The sequence below is a fragment of the Diceros bicornis genome, chromosome 1 (assembly GCF_020826845.1).
Source record: "Diceros bicornis minor isolate mBicDic1 chromosome 1, mDicBic1.mat.cur, whole genome shotgun sequence".
Classification (NCBI taxonomy): domain Eukaryota; kingdom Metazoa; phylum Chordata; class Mammalia; order Perissodactyla; family Rhinocerotidae; genus Diceros; species Diceros bicornis.
Genome location: NC_080740.1, coordinates 65,171,604 through 65,193,601, shown reverse-complemented (window position 1 = coordinate 65,193,601; position 21,998 = coordinate 65,171,604).

Genomic DNA, 21,998 nt, shown 5'->3' with positions numbered 1-21,998 from the left:
TCAATTTCAAAATCTGTGAAAGCTACTGAAGATGAATCAGATATATGCCTTGCTCTCAAGGATCTTATAATCTAATAGGATAGATAAGGCATATCCCCAATATAGATCTACTTTGAAAGAAAAAGTGATGACTGCCACAGTAGTTTGGACTGCGAAAACTTACTATCTGTGGAAATATTAAGAAAAGATTTATAGGAGACATGAAATTTTACAAAAGCCTTGAGAGATGAATGATCTGAACACACATATATGAGGGTGAGGCTCAGAAGAAATATATTTGGAGGAAAAGTGATATTGTAGAGTTTAATTTGACTGCAACAAAAGGTGAATGAAAATAATGATAGATACAATTAGAGAAGGACATTGGGACAAAAATGTACAGGACACAATACCCGGATCTTGGATCTCATTCTGCTTTATTTCTTATGGCTTTTTCTACCTGATGGTTTTTAATACTAAATCTTTTATTTATAGGAAGTCTGTATACTGGGTTAATGTTCTATTAAAATAAACATCTTGGTTAACTATTCTGCTTTAAATTTTTACAATATACAGACAAATTTTGGCGTATCAGATTGAAGAGTACTCTGATACACTTTCATGAGTTAGAGAATATAATCAGTGGAAATGGTTATCACTTACATATAATCAGTAAGAAAATATTGTTAAAACTTGGGGAAAGTTAACACAAATGACATTTAAAAATGGAATTGAGGGGGCCGACCCGGTTACACAGTGGTCAAGTTCGCGTGCTCTGTTTTGGCGGCCCAGGGTTCGCAGGTTTGGATCCCGGGCGTGGACCTACGTACCACTTATCAAGCCATGCTGTGGCAGGCATCCCACCTATAAAGCAGAGGAAGAGGGGCACGGATGTTAGCCAAGGGCCAATCTTCCTCAGCAAAAAAAAGGAGGAGGACTGGCAACAGATGTTAGCTCAGGACTAATCTTCCTCACATGCACAGAAAAAAAAATGGAATTGAATAAGCAGTTTTACTGGAAATGAGCCAAGCTTTATGAATAATATTTTGAAAAAAGTAAAATGAAAAATTATGAAAATTGTTTAAAAAACTACAGCAAGCTTATGATTTTTAAATATACCTGTATATCTATATATCTGTATATATTTATACCTACCTTTCTCCATCTATGTATCCAAACATTCAGCAGTGATGACAGTTACTATGACAAGTGCAATAACATATTGCTACTGCTAAGAAAATATATTGCCACATGCTACTTTTTCTTAACAATGCTGACTGCCTTGCTGATAACATCTGGTATAGGAGAAACAATGAAAGTGGAAATCCAGAGACACAGACTATACGTTTGACTCCTAATTACCAGTCATCAGGCCTTGGACAAGCTGCATTGTCCTCTAAGAACAGAGATTACTCATTTATGCCATATAGAGAATAGACCAAATGACTTCTAATTTCAAGTAATGACAACAATATTAATTTTGTCTTTTATGATGCCTGACACATCTATGAGAAATCGACCCACCCAATTTCTTTGAGAAAAGAGAAGCTCTAGGCTGTTCTTTGGGCATGGGGAGGCATAGCCACTAATTGGATGAGGGTGGGCATATAGTCCAACGGCAGTCAATCCATAGGCTAAGATTACTTTGCACAAAGACTTTTGCATAATAGAGGCAATGGATATTATTTTAGCTAAACAATCCCCCTTGCTGGCAGTTGAGTAATGTAATATGGAAAGAATCAACATGCTGACAAATGGAAAAAGAAATAAGATACAAAAAAGTAGCTGAGGCCAGGAGAGCAGTGGAGTCAGAAGAACTAGTGAAAGGGATGGCAAGAAAGTTCATTGTTCCCAGAGATGAAGGCAGGAGTGATAAGTATTGTGATTATATTGATACACCTCTCTGAAATATGGAATTCAAAATTGTAAAATTACTAAACACCAAAACACGAATACAGCAGTCCAGCACACCTGAGTTTTCCCTTTATGGCTATGCACTGATTGTAATGAAATATCAAAACCTTGAAAAATAAAATTCTGGTACCTTGGCTTTGTAGCTCCCCAAGCACATTCTCAGTCTCTGTATTGGATCACTTATTTGAATTGCTTTTGGTGTTGAACTGCTTTTGGTCTTGAACCAAAGCCTTTCCAGGATTCCCCAAGGATCCCTCCTCCTTCTTCTCTCTTTTTTTAATTGTTGTAGAAATTACATAACATGACATTTACCATTTCAAAAATTTTTAAGCATACAGTACAGTATTGTTAAGTATAAGCACACTGTTGTACAGCAGATCTCTAGGACTTTTTCATCTTGCATCACTGAAACTGTATACCCATTGAACAATAACTCCCCATTTCCGCCTTCCCCCAGCCCCTGCCACCTATCATTCTACTTTCTGTTTCTATGAGTTTGACTACTTTAAATGCCTCATATAAATGGAATCATGCAGTGTTTGTCCTTCTGTGACTGTCTTATTTCACTTAGCATAATGTCCTCAAATTTCATCTGTGTTGTAGCATGTAACAGGATTTCCTCCATTGTATGTATATACCACACTTTCGCTCTAGGATCCTTCTTTTTTATTGCCACATGACATCCTCACAGTACCTTCCCATTACTAGAGGTAGCTTGGGTAAAACCTCTTCTCCTCGGAACCTGGAGAACTAAGAGAATGTTTTTCACCTGTCATCTGATTTAATGTTCCCCATAAACCTATGAGGTATTATCATCTCCATTTTAAAATTAGAACCTGAGGCTCAGAATCTTACCCCAAATCACAAAACTAGAGAGTGGCATAGAATGGCTTCAAACCTGGAAATGTGCGACCACAGAGGCCATGCTTTTGAGCCGCCTTCCAAATGTGAAGTTACAACAGGCTGTGATCCCACACCTCTAACTGAAGACAATAGTGTAATATTTTCCAAAATACTTTCATATTCTCAGTCCATTGGATCATAAAAGTATTTTACTTGTTCCTATGTGGGATATAAATGAGAAAGGTAATATCATTCCCATTTTGCAAAGAGGAAACTTAAGATTCCACCAATCTGGAGACTATAAAGCAAACAACTACAGAGGAAAGGACAAATGCTGTAGAGCCTGCCTCCTCCACTTACCAGGTATATGAACTTCCTCACATCACTAATAGGGAAGGAGAAATAATGACATTGATCTCGTAGAATCGTGTGAACATTAACTTTAAATGAAATCTAGCCCAATGATTGGCAAATAAAATGTGTTCAATAAATGATTGTTCTCTTCCTCTTCCATCCCAGATCCCATCCACCCTCTTTTTAAGAATTAAATCGCACTGTCCTTAATATCCATCAAACTCTCCAAGGTCAAATTATAATGTGAAATGCATGAAGTATGATTCATCATAAAGGATTTGTTAAGATTTAAAGGATGCCATTTTATCCAGGACTACTTGTGTCTATTTATGCTCATTTGTTAATTTACTTCCACCCCTCCTTGTTCTAAAAAGCATTTGAAGCAGACAACTCAACTCTTAAATCAAATTGCCTGGATATAAACAGTGACATAAAGATGAGAGAGCTTACTCTTTCGGCGGTCTCCCAAGGAAACAATTGCCTATAGAAATGAAAAGAAGTGCTAAGGTACAATGATCTGAAAGCCAGACACATTTAGAATTGAGTGCTGATTTCATCATCCAAAAAGCTAGATTCTAGGAACGTTGTCCTATCTGAGCCTCAGTTTCCACATCTGTGAAATGAAGAAGTAGGGTAAGTTGATCTTTCATTTTCTTCTCTATTTTAAGATGCAGTGTTATGATGAGACCAGAGCACCAATCAGAGAATCTGCCCACTACCTTAAAATCAAAGTGGAGAAGAGTTCCAGCTGCTACAAGGATCCTTCCCTGTCCACCTGACTTCAGGAACCTTCCCTCCTCTGACCTTCTCTAGCATACACATATTGACTTGATCACCCATTTGACACAATACTTTAATGATTAAATTATGAGTTGCTTTTTTTTTTTCATAGCTGTGTATCAAACAGGGAAGAGTCAATGCCTTATACACTTCCATAATCACAGAGTATCTAAAGCAGTGAATACTTGCTGATAAGGGAAACTTTTCATTTTTGTTCTTCCAAGATTTAAAAATTTAAATACCTTGAATGTGTTTATAATGATGAATGTCCCCTGGTCCACACAGAACAGTTTCTGTTATTAATGTTGGTGCCAGATATTATAAAACACTTTCACCTCAATTATTACATTTGATGCCTCCAACAGTCTCAAATCTTGCACATCATTATCCAATCTACATTTCTATAACATTATACAAGCAGGGAAGCATGTCAAGCGAAGAACATGGGCTTCAAAATTAGACATATCAGGTTCTGGGTCCTGAATCCACCATTACCAGCCATGAAAGCATCAGAAAATTGCTTAAAATTTCTGAGCTTTGGCTGAGATTAAACTATTTCATAGAATTCTCTTGAGGATTAATTAGATAATATTTGAAAATACTTAGGATTTAGTAGCTACTCAATAAATGGTAACTATTATTAGTTCCATAAAAAATTAAGGTATATAGATTAGGAAGGAAAACATAAAACTGTCTTTGTTCACAGATGACATGATCATCTACGTAGAAAATCCAAAAGAATCAACAAAAAAATTCCTGGAACTAATAAGTGATTATGGCAGGGTTATAGGATACAAGTCAACACAAAAAAGTCAATCACTTTTCTATATTCCATCAATGAACAGTAGAATTTAAAATTAAAAACACAATACCATTTACACTAGTACCCACAAAAATGAAATTTATAGGTATACCTATACCTATTATACAGGTATAGGTATACCTATATAATATACCTAGCTATAATATACCTAAATAGGTACCTATTTATAGGTATAAATATAAGAAAATATGTACAAGACCTATCTGAGGAAAACTACAAAACTATGATGAATGAAATCAAAGAAGAACTAAATAAATGAAGAGATATCCCATGTTCATGGATAGAAAGACTCGATATTATCAAGATGTCAGTTCTTCTCAATTTGATCTATAGATTCAATGTGATCCCAATCAAGATTCCAGAAAGTTATTTTGTGGATATTGACAAACAGATTCTAAAGTTTATATGAAGAGGCAAAGGACCCACAGTAGCAAATACAATGTTGAAGGAGTAAAACAAAGTTGGAGGAGTGATGCTACCTGACATCAAGACTTACTATAAAGCTACAGTAATCCAGACAATGTGGTATTGGTGGAAGAACAGACAAATAGATCAATGGACAGAATAAAGGGCCCAGAGACAGGCACACATAAACATAGTCAACTGATCTTTGACAAAGGAACAAAGGCAATACAAAGGAGCAAAGATAGTCTTTTAAATAAATGGTGCTGGAACGACTGAACATCCACAAGCAAAAAAATAAATAAATCTAGGCAGAGGCTTTACACTCTTCAGAAAGATTAACTCAAAATGGATCACAGACTTAAATGTAAAATGCAAAACTATAAAACTCCTAGAAGATAACATAGGAGAAACCTAGATGACTGGGTACAGTGATGATTTTTTAGATTCAACATAAAAGACACAATCCATGAAAGAAATAATTGATAAGTTGGAGTTCATTAAATTTAAAAACATCTGCTCTGCAAAAGACAACGTCAAAGGAGTGAGAAGACAAACCAAAGACTGGGAGAAATATTTGTAAAAGATATCTGATAAAGGACTGTTATCCAAAATATACAAAGAACTCTTAAAACTCAGTAATATGAAAACAATCTCATTTAAGAATGTGTCAAAGACCTTAACAGACACCTCACCAAAGAATATATACAGGTGGAAAGTGAGCATATGAAAAGATACTCCACATCATATGTCATCAGGGAAATGAAAATTAAAACAACAGTGACATACCATTAAATACCTATTAGAATGGCCAAAATCCAGAACACTGACACCAAATGATGATGAGGATGTGGAGCAACAGGAACTCTCATTTATTGCTGATAGGTACGAGAAATGGTACAGCCACTTAGGAAGACAGTTTGGCAATTTCTTACAAAACTAAACATACTCTTACCATACAATCCAGCAATACTGCTTCTTGGTATTTACCCAAAGGAGTTGGAAACTTATGTCCACACAGAAACTTACACAGAGATTTTTATAGCAGCTTTATTCATAATTGCCAAAACTTGGAAGCAACTAAATATCTTTCAGTAGGTGAATGAATAAATATACTGTGGTACATCCAGAAAATGGAATATTATTTGGCCTAAAAATAAATAAGCTATCAAGCTATGAATAGATATAGAGGAAACTTAAATGCAGGTTACTAAATGAAACAAGCCAACCTGAAAAGGCTAAGTGTAGGATTCCAACTAGATAACATTCTGGAAAAGGCAAAATTATGGCGACAGTCAAAAGATCAGTGGTTGCCAGGGGTTGGAGGGTGGGGTTAGCTATGAATACTAGAGCAGAGGATTTTTAGGGCAGTGAAAATACTCTGTATGATACAATAATGATGGATACATGTCATTACGTGTTGGTCCAAACTCATAGGATGTACAACACAAATAGGGAACTATGATGTAAACTATGAACTTTGGGTGATTATGATGTGTCAATGTAGGTTCATCAACTGTAAAAAATGTACCACTCTGGTGGGGGATATTGATAATGGAGGAGGCTATGCATGTGGAGGTTGGCAAGGGGTATATTGGAAATCTCTGTACCTTCCCCTCAATTTTGTTGTGAACGTAAAACTGCTCTAAAAAAATAAAGTCTTAATTTAAAAAAAATTAAAAATTAATCTTACCTTATGACTTACATCCACAAAAATTTTCCAATGACTCCTCCCAGCTTCAGAATCAAGACTTTCCTAGTCATCTCTGCTTTTCAAAGTCCACATAATTCGGCTATGGCGTGTCTACTGAAATCTATGTAAATCTATGTGAGTCCTTTGACCTTAACAACATCCTACCTTATGACTATGTCTTCTGATTCCTCCATTTGTCACTGCAGAAAGAGTAAGGATTTTAAAACTAGACACAGACAAACTGAGTTTGAATCCAGGCTCTGCCACTTCATACCCATGGAATCTTATGGATTTCACTTAACCTAGCTCCATCTGTGAAAAGGTGATGGTAATATAAGAATTGCTGATAATAACTTATAGTGCTTATAACTCAGGGCCTGGCACATAGTAGGTACTCAACAGTTGATAGTGATGGTGATAATGAAAATGATGGTTTTCTGATCACTGAGCAGAGATGCAGAGAGTACAGAGAGTTTCTCTTTCAGTACTTCAACCAAGTCCAAACTAAACCAATATTGACTTATTCAGCTCACATGTATTTTTTCCTGAACTAGAGTACCTGATATCTGAACCACAAATTCTATCTCATGCTGTTGTCTTTATATAAATAAGACATTCACCAATCAGATGTCTTGTAAAATGTCAATAGAATTTAATGATTAGAAGTATGGATTCTGGAAGTAAATTGCCTAGCTTTGCATACGGCACTAACAAACTGTAAACTTCGGCAAGTTACTGTATCTCTCTTTGCCTCAGTTTATTCATGTATAAATTCTGAATAATAATAGTAGCTATCTCATAATTAAATGATTAAAATTAAATAAGTTAACACAAATATAAAGTACTTAGAATCATTCCTGGCACTTAGAAGCTCACAATAAGTATTTGCTATTACTATTACTTCGTTCTTTGTTCTCTCCCCAACTCCCTCCCAAAACATGTAGCATTAGCTGGCCAAAGAGAGGGTCCTCAGTACTTAATGACTTGAAATATGATTCAATTTGGATTCACAAGGCTTAAAAAGAAAGACATTGACAATGCCAGAAGAGTTTGTGGAAACCAGCACAGTTTATACACTGTAGTGGGAGTGTGAATTGGTACAACCTTTTAGAAGACCAATACAGAGAGTCCCTGAATATTTTAAACATGTATATCTTTAATTTGTGTTAACTCCTTATGCCAATAGAATAATAGATCAAATGCACTAACCTGAATGTATGTTTGATAGTTGCATGGCTGTATATAAAAGAAAAAAGTAACTTAAACATATACCAAAAGGAAAAAAAATGGTGAAATGAACCATAGAATATTCATGATGCAGCTATTTAGACTTGAGCCTATCAACTTTTGAATCCTAATTCTCCATTACTATAGCCAATCTCAGGAAATGTCTCCAGCTTCAATTCAATTTCTCAAGCCAAAAACCTATAATTCTAATCTGACTCCTTTCCATCTAATCTTTCAGTAAGGCCTACCAATTTTTCCTTTACAACATGCCCTGAATTTCTCCACTGTTACCAACTGAACCAAGCCACTGCCATCTTTCGTATGGACTGCTGCTCCGGCCTTTTCGTCAGTTTCCTTGCTTCCATTCTGACGCCCATGCCAATCAATTTTTCACACAGTAGCTTGAGATACTTTTGATTTACAAATATAAATCAGATCAATTAAACCACCTTCTTAGAACTTCTGATTGTCTTCTGTCAAATCTCACATGTGGAATTAGATCCAAACTTCCAGCTGTGGCCAGGAGATGCTGATGATTCTTTTCAATGTCAGCTTATACTATTGTTTCTTCTCCTCACTTATTATATTCCAGCACCATCAGCCCTCTTCCTGTTTCTCCAACATGCCAAGCTCATTCCTACCTTAGGATCTTGAACCAGCTTAGCCTTCTGCCTGGAAAGCCTCTCTTCTAGATTTGTGAGTGGCTGACTCCTGTACAGGGCTCAACTTAATTTTTTTTTTCAGACAGATCTTTCTTTACAACCAAATCTAAAGCACATCCTCCATCTACTGCATCTCTAATCCCAGTCATTTTCATGACACAGTTTATTTTCTTTGTAGAATAATCACTATCTGGAATCTTCTTATTATTAATCTGTTTATTTATTTACTATTTGTCTTTCCCACTAGAATATAGGCTCCATAAAGCAAGGACCTCACCTAAGAAAGAACTCTGGGTTCTTTTTCAGATTTTACTCCATGAAAATGTATTTCGTGATTATTGCTATTGTTATTGTCACTATCATTATTATTATTATTTATTATCTGACTTGAGATTTTCCTCTTGGTTTTCCCTATTTCAGAGCAAAATAAGAGCATTCCTTTACATAGATCTCATAAACCATAAATATAACTTTTTGCACTCTTTTTTTCTTATTCCCCCATTTAAAAAATAGTAAACCTATTAATTTTGTGCTGATGATTTTTATTTTTCCTCGTATCTTCTCATCATATCACATTCCCAGCCCTCTTTTTATAAACTGTAATGTTTTTATAGCAATAGGACTTAAAGTATCATTAAAATCTGTGTCAGTCATTTATTATGAGTCATTTATCTCATTTAAATACCCTCAACAACCTGAAGAGGTAGGTATCATGCTTATTTTGTGAATAATTGTTAACATTTGTCGACTGATTATTCTGTACCAGGCACTGTTAAAAGTGTTCTTCTTATGTTAACCAATCTTCATAACAAATAACTAACTAACCCATTTTACAGATCAGGAAGCCAAGGAACAGAGAAATTAATTAACTTGTCTGATATTTTACAGATATTGTTAATAGCAACATCAGGGCACAAACCCAATTTATCTGACTCTACCCTCATATTCTTAATTTCTATATTATATTGCTTTCACATATGAATAAATTTCTTTTGGGAGAGTTTGAAGAGTTTGAGAGTAAGTTGCAGAATGAGATTTGAATAAAGAACGCATACTGTGAACCATTAAGCTGTTTTGTTTATTCCAAAGAGTCAAGCGCCAGAGTCAAGATCATGAAATGTTGCATGACTAGAGAAATTGTTAGAACCTGTTTCCCATCCCCCAGACCACTGGTTGTTTTTTTGTTTTTTCTGTTTTGTTTGGTGAGGAAGATTGGCCCTGAGCTAACATATGTTGCCAATCTTCCTCTTTTTTGCTGAGGAAGATTGTCCCTGAGCTAACATCTGTGCCAATCTTCCTATACTTTTTGTATGTGGGACACTGCCACAGCGTGGCTTGATGAGCGGTGTGTAGGTCTGCACCTGGGATCCGAACCCATGAACCCTGGGCCGCCAAAGCAGAGCACGCAAACTTAACCACTATGCCACTGGGCCAGCCCCCTGATTGTTCTTTTTATTTAACTGCCCCACTCTGTTCTCTACTAAAAGTTTCTCTCTTCATAGGCTTGATTAGAAATCCTGTGGCTGCTCACTACTCACTGCTTACACCCACCTTTGTCCCAGCAAATGTGAACAAAAACAACCGGCATAGAAAGGGAACTTCAGTGAGCAAATGTAGTCACAGGAACACAGGGTGACAAACTTTGCTGAGAAGAAGCAACAGCACTAATACTTATCCTTGATGGAGCGCTACCCATATTCCAGGCACTTTGCATGCATTATCTCATTTAGATCTTCGCAAGAACCCTGTGAGGTAGCTAGCATTATCTCCATTTCCAGATAAGGAAACACAGACTCACAGAATTTAAGACTTGCCCAAGGTCACAAGGTAGAAGTGAAGCACCAGGATTTTGAATATGAGTTTCCCTAACCATGGACCACTTTTAAACACTACACACATGGATTCCTAAACAAAATTAGGATGGAACTTTTCACTGGAGTCCTATTTTCAGCCTGTTTGTCAATGGATTTTTAAATTGTAATATGGGCAATTCAGCTTAGTAAATCACACAGGAAGAATGCTGGATATGGGAGGATTCAGAAGTCAATGAGGGCATCCTGAGAGAGATGGTTTCTGTTCTTAAATAACCCAGGTGCATAAAATGTTCCCAGCCCAGACACACCACGTCAATGCTCTCACTGGATTACGCATTCAAACCTGTCCTTCTCAATATTGTTATGGTATCATGGCAACTGATTCAAATCAGAATTCCTACATTTTTATTCTTGCCAAACAGTGGAATGAGTGTCTCACCATTGTCAGAACTCATAAAGTCCTTAGAGTTCATCTAGCCCAATCTCTTTCATTGGATAGATTAAGAAACTGAAGCCCTACTGACGTTAACACATGAGGTAGGAATGTGGATGAATCTCAAAGACAGTATGTGGAGTGAAAGAAGCCAGACACAAGAGACTACATGGGCCACTACGTGATATTTTTATACAAGAAAAATAAAGTGAATTAAGTCTGTTAAAAAAAAAAAAAAAAGACTACATAGTATATCATTCCTTTTACATAAAATTCCAGACAGATAAAACAGAACAAAACTGTGGTGATAGAAGTTCACATAATGGCAACCTCTGTGGCTGGGGTAAGAGGCATTGCCTGTAAAGAGGCACAAAGAAACCCTTAAGGCAGTAGAAAAGTTCTATACGTTGATCTGAATGGTGATTACACAGATATATTCATACATAAAAATGCATCAAACTGTGCACTTAAGATTTGTAAATTTTACTGTATGTAAATTTTATCTAAAAAGATAATGAAAAGAGAAAATAACTGCCTGTGTACTAAGACGCCTGTCTGAATCTTATCTTTCATTGAATAATAACCAGAGATTACTTTGTGGTACATTTGGAATTACATTTAGGATTGCAGACATAGCAAATTGCTATGTAGAACAGGGAAGAAATTTACTCAAGATCATGTAAAGGAAAGACGTAGGCTTGGATTTTACATTCCAAGCCATAATGGTGTAGAAATACCTAGAATTATAAATAAGTTGTGGTGGAGGCTCCTGCAATACTGTGGAAAAAGCACAGTAGAAAGAGTATTGAGTTTGAAGCCAGATAATTTGCATTGCAAGATCAACTTTACCACTATTTGCATAAATTACAATGTTTGTCACATGGTAGGCATTCAATTTATTTTTAAGGGGGTGAGTGAGAGGATGATTGAATGAAATATGATATATCATTTAACCTCTCTGAATTTAGGAACAATAAAGATGAAAATATTTTATATATTCTAAAACAGTAACCTTTAAAATATGTTCTCTAGTAAACTAAGTATTTACAATTGTATCATGAGAAAAAAAGATTTTTAGAGTCAAATGTGGTTTGCCAATCTTGGTTGAAACAAATTAAATAACCTTGCTTGACTGCAGGACTTCTTTCAAATGCTAATATGTACATGAAATTCCTAGAGAAAAATAAAGTATACATCATTTTCTAAAATCATTTAACCACTGAATTCTCATTAGTTTGGAATATTTATTAAAATGTCACAATACAAAAATGTATTATAGAAGTGAAGAGTCATATCTTTTTAAAGGATGAGTGGAAATGTCAAACTTTGTCAATGATACTCAAAATAAAAGTAAGTGAAATAAGATGAAATTTCACTTTTACTGACTCCCAAACCCAAATTTAAACATTTTTTTTATTATTAACTTTAAAGTATGTGATGTCCTAAAGCAGAAATAGTTAAATATATTTGGGCATTTATTACATATGAAGAAATGAAACATATGACCACAATGGTACAAATAATTGGAGGGAGGAAATGAAAATATACTATTGTAAGGTTATTGCATAATAAATGATTGGAATAATATTTAATCATAGACTGTGAAAAGTTAAAATGTATATTGAAAACGCTAGAGTAAAACTGAAAAATTTTAAAAGAGGTATAACTAATAAGCAGTAGTAGATATAAAATGGAATTATAGAAAAATACTCAATTAATCTGAAGACAGCAGGGAAAGGAGAAAAAGAGAACAAAAAACAGAGGAGAGAAAAACATTTTAAAATATGTAGGAACATGGTATATCCAAATCCAATATTATCAATATTTACATTAAACATAACTGGTCTAAATACCCCAATTAAAAGGCAGAGATATTCAGACTGAATAAAAAGCAAACACTCAACTACACAGTATCTAAAGCTAATCCACTTTAAATACAAAAACATATATGGAAAAATATATACAATATAAATATCAATCAAAAGAAAGCTGCAGTATCTATATTAATATCAGACAGATTACAGAACAAGAGATATTACCAGGAATAGAGGGATATTACATTAAGAAAAAAGGATTAAATTACCAAGAAGACATAATGTTAAATTTGTATGTACCTAACAACAGAGTGTCAAATACATGAAGCAAAAACTGATAGAACCTAAAGGAGAAATAGACAAATCCCAAATCGAGTTGAAGATTTTAAAAGTCTTTTCTTAGTGCTGGAACAAGCAAATGAAAATCAGGATAGAGATAGAAGACATTAACATTATCACCAACTTGGCCTAATTGAAAGAGAACATTCTGCTTAACAAGAGAAGAATTCACATTTTCTTTCAAATGCATGTGGAACGTTCACCAAGATAGAACATATTATGAGCTATGAACAAATCTCAACAAATTCAAAAGGATTTGAATCATGCAAGAGATTTCTCTCTGTATTAAAAACTATAAGACATTGCTGAGAGAAACTAAAGACCCAAGCAAATGGAGAGGTATTCTGTGTTCATGGATCAAAATACTCAATATTCAAGATGTTAATTCTCCCAAAACTGGTCTATAAATACAATGCAATCTCAATAAAAAGGCAATTTATTTTAGTGTGAAAATTGACATGCTGATTTCAAAGTTTCTATAAATTCAAAGGATATTGAATAGCCAGGACAATATTTAAAAAGGAGAATAAATTTGGAGGATTTAAACTGCAAGATTCCAAGACCTTCTAGAAAGCTACAGTAATTAAGACAATATGAATTTGGTGCAAGGGTTAAAAAAATAGACCAATGGAAAAGCATAGCGAAACCAGAAAATCTCTTATGACCTAATAAGAAAAAGAAAAAGAACCCAATTAATAAATGGGAAAAGACTTGAACACTTCAAAAAAGATAATATCCAAGAGGCCAATACGGATATCAAAAAGTACAAAGCATAGGGGCCGGCCCAGTGGCGCAAGCGGTTGGGTGCGCGCGCTCCGCTGCGGCGGCCCGGGGTTCGCTGGTTCGGATCCCGGGCGTGCACCGATGCACTGCTTGGTGAGCCATGCTGTGGCGGCGTCCCATATAAAGTGGAGGAAGATGGGCACAGATGTTAGCCCAGGGCCGTCTTCCTCAGCAAAAAAGGAGGAGGATTGGCGGATGTTAGCTCAGGGCTGATCTCCTCACAAAAAAAAAAAAAAAAAAGTACAAAGCATAAGTAATCAGATAAAAGCAAATTAAAATCACAATGAAATGTCACTATACACGCACCAGAAGAGCTAAAATTAAGAGGACTGACAATGTCAAATATTGGGGAGTATATTGAGCAACTTGAACTCTCATACATTCCTGATGGAAGTAGAAATTGGTTCAACATCTTTGGAAAACTATTTAGCAATATCTCCTAGAGCCAAACATTTGCCTACCCTATGACACATCCACCAAACATATAGGTATAAACTCAAGAGAAATGAACATGTATGTCCACTACAAGATGTGTACAAGAATCTACATTAGCGGCTTTGTTCATAGCATCCCCAAATCAGAAAATTTCAAATGTCCATCAACAATAGAGTAGATAACTAAATCGCAGTATAGTCATACAATGTAATACTACTTAGCAATTAATAGTAACATACATACATATATAAATAAACATAAAATAAATAAATAAACATCAAAACATTACATTGAGTGAAAGAAATCAGACACCAAAAAATGAATATACTATATGATTCCATTTATATTACACTCAAGAATAGGTAAAACTAATATATTCACCAAGCTGTTAATTTATATGTACACCTTATTGCATATAAGTTATACCTTAAAAATATTCATGTACAACCAAGAAAATAAAGATAAACAAAATTCAACTTACCTAGAATCAAAATAAAAACTTCTAAACAATATATTGATCAAATAAGAAATTCACACAGAAAGAGGAAAACATTTGAACTGAGTGAGAAGAAAAAGATGCCTGCTTAGGAATGCAGGTGATAAGAAAAAAAAAAGGAAATTTACAGCCTTAAACATATGATTATTTTTTAAAAAGAAGGCAAGAACTGAATGATCTAGGCTTCAATCCCAAGAAAGCTGGAAATGAATAGAAAATAAATCCTAAGAGTACTAAAAATAAAGAAGTAATAAGGAACAGAAATCGGTGAAATAGAAAACAAAAACACAGTAGGGAAAAGCAGCAAAGCCAAAGATTGGTTCTTTGAAAAGTTTAACAAAATGGATAAGCCCTAGCCAAACTGATCAAGAAAAAAAAAGAATAAAAACCCACAAATATCAGTATTAGAAATTAAAAAGACTTTACAAAATATTCTATGGACAGTAAAAAATATGTAATGAGCAATTATATACAACCAAATTTAATGAATTTGATGAAATGGAGAAGTTTCTATGAAAACTCAACCTATGAAATCTGATAGAAGAATAAGAAAAAAAAATCTAAATTGTCTGATACATATTAAGAAAATAGAATCTGTTATTTATAAAGTTCCACAAAGAAAGAGAGAACAATCCCTAACTCTGCTTATGAAGCCAGCACAGCATTAATTCCAAAACTGACAAAGACATTATAAGAAAGGAAAATTAGACGCCAATCTCTTACAGGAACATAGATACAAAAACCCTTAACATAAGAGTGTGTGTGTGTGTTTAGAGGGATAGAGAGGGAGGGAGAGGATATATCAAAACTAAGTGAATTTTCTCCAAGCATGCAGCGGTAGTCTAATATCCAAAAATAAATCAATGTTATTGCCATATTAGCAAAGAAAAGAAAGAAAGCCATGTAATCAGATAACAGCAGAAATAGCCTTTGACAAAATTCAACACCTGTAAAAACACGTAGCAAACTAGAATCTCATAAAGAATATGGGGACAAAATTAAAACAATTATTATTCTCAATAGTGAAATATTAAAACTTTTACTTAGAATAGAGACTGAAGCAAAGATTTCTTCTAATAGCACTTGTATCCATCACTGTACGGGTGGTCCTAGTCAATGTAACAACGTAAGAAAAGGAAATAAGAGGCATAAGAATTAGAAAGGAAGAAATAAAACCGTCATTATTCACAGACAACCCAATTGTGTGCACAGAAAATCCAAAAGGATTGATAAGGGATTAGAATAAATATGTGGAGTTAGCAAGATTGCTGTATACAAGATAATTTAAAACATCAGTTGTAGCTCTATAAACCAGTACTAAACAAACAAAATGAGATTTAAATATGATGCCATTTACAATAGCATCAGAAACATCCAAATTTTAGGAATAAATATAATGAAAGATGTTCAAAACCTCTACACTGAAAACTATGAAAGAATATTTGAAAGAAATTAAAGCATACAGAAATAAATGGAATAATACAACATGTTTATGGGAAAAAAAACCTCAATGTTGTAAAAATTTCAAATCTCCTTAAATTTAATATATAAATTCAACTCAATAGCATTCAAAATTCTAGCAAGACACTTTGTAGAAACTGAGTACCTGAATTTATATTATATATGGAAGTGCAAAGGGCCCAGAAGAGCCGGGGAGATCCTGAGTAGGAACAAAGCTAGAGGACTTCTACTACCAGATATGAAGACCTATTTTAAACTAAAATAATTAAGATAGCACAGTGTTGGTGCAAGAATAGACAAAATGACCAACGGAACAAAATGAAACCCAGACATAGATCCACACAAACAAATAACCTGATTTATGAAAAAGGCAACATTGAACTGTATTGCTATATTGGAGACGACAAGGTTTTTTCAATAAAGGGTGCTGAATCGATAAGATATGCAAGTAGAAATGAATACACACACACACACACCATATATATACATGTACATATACAGTATATATACATACATATATATAATATACATACAAAGCAATTCCAGATTGATGATCAAAATGTGAAAGGCAAAACAATAAAGCTTTTAATGAAAACATAGAAGATTTCCCTCTTGACATTAAAGTTTTTTAAAAAATATCTAACCATAATTTTTTTTAAAGATAAATGGGACTATATTAAAATTGAAAACTTCTGATCACTAAAACACCTGTACGAGTTACGAAGGTAACTGACAGGGTGGCAAGATATCTGCAATACATTCATTAATCAAAGGACATATAATCAAACTCATAAATCAACAAGAAAAAAAACAGGAAACTCAATTTTAAAAAAATTCGTGAACACACTTGTCACAAAAGAAGATACCCAGATGATCAACAAACATGAGAAAGCATTAATATAATTAGTCATAAGGGAAATGCAAAGTAAAATTACAACGAGATACAATTTCACACCTACCAAATTGTCTAAAATAAACAAGGCAAAAAAATACAAAATGTTGATGAGCACGTAGAGCAACCAGAACTCTTAAACACTGAGAATGTAAATTGGTATAAATACTTTGGAAAATTGTTTGGTAGTATCTGAATATACGCATACCTTTTGACCCAATAATTCCACTCTTTATTATATTCCCAACAGAAATACGTACATATGGTCACTAAAATACATGTACTAGAATGTCTACCGCAACATTATTCACAATATCCAAAATCTAGAAACTTCCAAAATGTCCATTAGCTATAGAATGGATCTGGTATAGTCACACAATGGAATGCAATATGGCCTTGGGATTGAACAATATACAAATATAAGCACCAATTTGGATGTCATAAACATGACATTGAATAAAAGAAGCAAAACAATAGTTAAATACAGTATAATTCCATTTATACGCAATTCATCAAAAGGTGAAACTATTTTATAATATTATAAATCAAGATGGTGGTCACCCTTGATAAAGGCAGTGACTGGAAGGGAGTGTGAAGAAATAGTGGTTAAACAGCTATCTTTAGTTTTGGGAACCTAATTAAAAATCTGTTATATGCACATTTTATGTATATAATAAAACAATAAAAACTTATAAAAATCAACATTAGTGATGATAAACAGATTCTAACTTTGGAGAGGGGAGGAGTGACTTGACATAGGGATACTGGGATAACTGTTATGGAGGATGACTGAATGAAAAGTTTAATTTTTCTCTCAGAGCATATTAATTTTCTTTTTAATTTAAAATATAAAGAAAAAATGGATAAATATAAAAGATTGTTAACAAGTTAGACTTACAATCAAGTTAACAAACTAAAATTGAATAGGTAATAAGGTGGACCACCTATAATTTCTGTGGTCTATGTGAATGAGATATGATGTTCCAACTCTTAAATTCATAGAGCCTATAAATGTCACCGCTCCTAGTTCAGAAGTTTCTACTACAAAGTCCTTTATGGGCTCTATCAGATCCACAGCTTTAGAGATACAAATACTGTAGGATTACCACAAGAAACTCAATCACCCAAATTTCTAATTGACTCTAAGCTCAGTATGAATCATCAGTGTCTACCCCAAAAAGTCAATGTGAACTTGGGGCTATTCACAGCACACATCATTGGAACAAAGGAGGCGATAGCTGCATTGTGCTCTAATCCATTGAACAGAACACATCTGAAGTGTATACTGTGCTCAACTGTAGATTCTATGCTATAGAGACAATGAAATAAGACAGATCTAGAGGAGTTTTTATTTCCACAAAAGAGTCTGGAAAATATGTCCTGTAAAATAATAGAAAAGCAATAGTGACATTGCACCCAGACAAGAGTACCTGAAAATACTAAAAGATTGTCTAGGGAAAGTGAGTGCTGATTCCTTTAGGCTATGTGGCTGCAGAAGGTGAAATGGGACCCATGGGTAGAAATTACGAAGAGAGAATTTCAGCTCATTACAAGGAAAAGCAAATAATCCAAGATAGACTAACTTCCCTCAAGAGGTAATGAACTGCCTACCTCAGCAAGAATAGTGAAGATGGGATATTAGTAATAAATGGAAAATTGCAATTGATGATGTCTATAGTCTTATCCTTCCAGCTCTAATATTTCATACTTCATTAAGAGGGTGAAGCTCTTGGGGGTGAGATTTGACTTCAGAAGTCTTAGGTTCTTATATGGGTCGCCTTTACTCACTAAGAGAAACAATCTTGGACAAGTCATTTGACCTCTCTCATCACTCAGTGAATTGAAAATAATTCCTGCTTTCTCACATTATTGGAGTGAGGACAAAAATGTGCATATGGAAGCGTTTTGAAAACTACATCATACGTATACATATTTGTTATTGCTCTTATTACTTGAGGGATTTTACTTGTATCAGGAAGAAGACGGAAAACTAGATAACTAGATATATCAAAAATATCTGAGTGGGAAGGAAGCATCTGGGACTCTCAGGTGGAATGTGTGTGGGAATTTCCTGAGATGTCATCTGAAGGAGGGAAGAGCTTATCAAACATGACAGAAAGGAAGCTCAATTGAGATACCACCAAAGAATAGAGGAGGTTCTTGGGAAACTGAGGACTCCTGCACCTACTGACACTATAGCTGACAGACACACAGCCAAATTTGACCGTGTGTACCAGAAGAATCAGTTAAATGATTGGCGACAGCACATTTAATGAGCATAAATGTAGTGGGAATAATTTTAAATAAAGTGGTATCAGTAATCCAATATCATAGGGAATAAATTATTGAATATGGTCAAGATTTCTGAATAATTGAGGGTTTACCCTTTACATGCCATATGGCTTATCCACGTCTAGGGGGAAAATATTCTAAAAATCTACACACACACATTTTGTCTCCTTAAATAAAAAATAATCCACGTAATTTAACCTATCCTTGACAACTGTATAAAATGCAGTTACACGCTCTGGATTTTATTAAAGGACTTGTGGTTGTTGGCCCTGCATTGTTTTATCCCCAAACTTATGTCTTCTTTGAGTTCTCCTACAAGCTTTCTTTGTGGAATTTTCTATCTTAGCAACCTATATAATATAGCCATGCCCTAGCCCTCACCATTACACAGAAATCCTCCACCCCTAAGATACAAAACTTAAAGTGCCCTTTCTGATCAGATCACCTTCTTTCTATCTTTCCCACTCCCTAACCATCACTCAACTTGCTCCTCACATTAATCACACCCAGAACCCCTTCTCCCTAACCATCACTCAACTTGCTCCTCACATTAATCACACCCAGAACCCCTTCTCCCTTTCCTATTATCTCTAGCTGAATATCCCTTTTTAGCTTTTTTCTCTCTTTATTCCAATCTAAATTCAACGCTCAACATATCAGGTACTATCTCACCTTCAATACCACATGATCTTGAACTTCCACCACTTCCCTTTTGCAAAATTCCATAACTAATCAAAAAGGGTCAGCTATTTTCATGTGGGGGCATAGCTTATATTTAAGAAACTAGGCTCTGGATTCAGGCACATCTAACTCTGAATTCCAATTCTTCCACTATGTCTACGACCTGGGGCCATTTATTTAACTTCTCTGTGCCTTACTTCTGTACCTGTGGTATGTTCACTGCTGTGTCCCCAGCATAGTGCCTGACAAAAATCAGATGCAAAATGAGCATTTGTTGAATGAAAATGAACTTTACCCTCCTTGATATCATGGAAAAGGCCATTAATTTCACTTACTGTTCCTTCTTTTCACTTCAAAATATATCTACAATTTCAGTCAACCTTTCCTTTTCCATTTTGCCTCAAGAGAAGAATGACTACAATTCTCCAAGGCTAATCTCCCATCTCTCCTCTGTTTTCCAAGTACTCCCACATCTTCAATGCCTTGCCTTATCGAATTTCCTTATAATATTCTCACCACAACAGGATGTTTTTCCTTTAACCCACAAACATGCTTTATCTTTCTGTTGTAACTTACTCACCCAGTTCTCCCCTGCCTCTCATCTTGCCAAGGTTCACCAAATCTAATTTAGCTTCTTTACCACAATTTTACTGAAAATCATTGAGCTATTCAAAGATAATTTCTTTGTTCATTTTATTTAATTTCTCACCAAAATTTGACATGATGACTGCACTTTCCCTGGAACTCTCTTTGCCTTTCATTTCAGTGGCACTACTCTCCTCAACTGCGCATCTACCATACAGAACATTCTGTCTCAGTCTCATTCACTTGTTTTTCTTTCCTTCACTGTCTACCTCTTAAATCTGGTGTATCTCACAATTTAATTCCTGACCCACTAAGTTTCAGCTATATGAGGTTAATCCCAAATCTTTTTTTCCTATCTCAATTTCCCTCTGGATCCAAACTCCTAACTCTCTAGCAGTCATCATTACTCACATTTCCAAAAACAAACTCACTATTTCTTCCTCACACCCAAGTCCCCTCCTCTTTTGTTCTCTATATTTAGAGCTTCCCTATCCCAACTAGAAACCTAGAAGTCATTTTTAACATCTTTTTTTATTCAGCCACATCTAACTGGTCACAGCATCTTGTCAATTCTATCCGTAAAATACCAGATCTATGCTTGGTTATCTTCATGACCAATGCTTGCATGGTTGCGTACTTATTTTTATTCATTCAAGATAGAACTTGTGACTTCCCCTACTCAAACCTCACTCACTGTCTGTTCCATTACAGCAAATCACATCACCATTCTCCCAGTCAATGATGGCAAAAATGTAGGAATTGTTCTTGTTTTTTCCACTTCTCTCAACCATCACATGCAATCCATGATCTATTCTTGAAGATCCACCTTATAATGATCACAAACCAATATGATATTCTTTCCACCTCTACTGTCATCCTTAGGTCAGGCCACCAAGGTCTCTCACCTAACTTTTGAAATCTTAAATAGTTGTCTTACTTTCACTCTGAACCCATAACCCCTTTCAATTTATTCTGTATACACAGCCAGATTGCCTTTAAAAAAGAATTAATAATCATAATACAGACACATCAAATACATGCCAGGCACTGTTTAAGTGCTTTACACATATTAACTAATTTCATCTTCACAACACCTCTAAAGATCCAAGGCTCGGGGAGGTAAAGTAGGTTGCTTAAGGCCAAAGATCTAAATGAAATCAGGTCATGTGTGTTCTTTCTTACCAACCATCAAACAGATTTCTTTTACTTTTTTTTTTTTGGTGAGGAAGATCAGCCCTGAGCTAACATCCAATGCCAATCCTCCTCTTTTTCGCTGAGGAAGACCTGCCCTGGGTT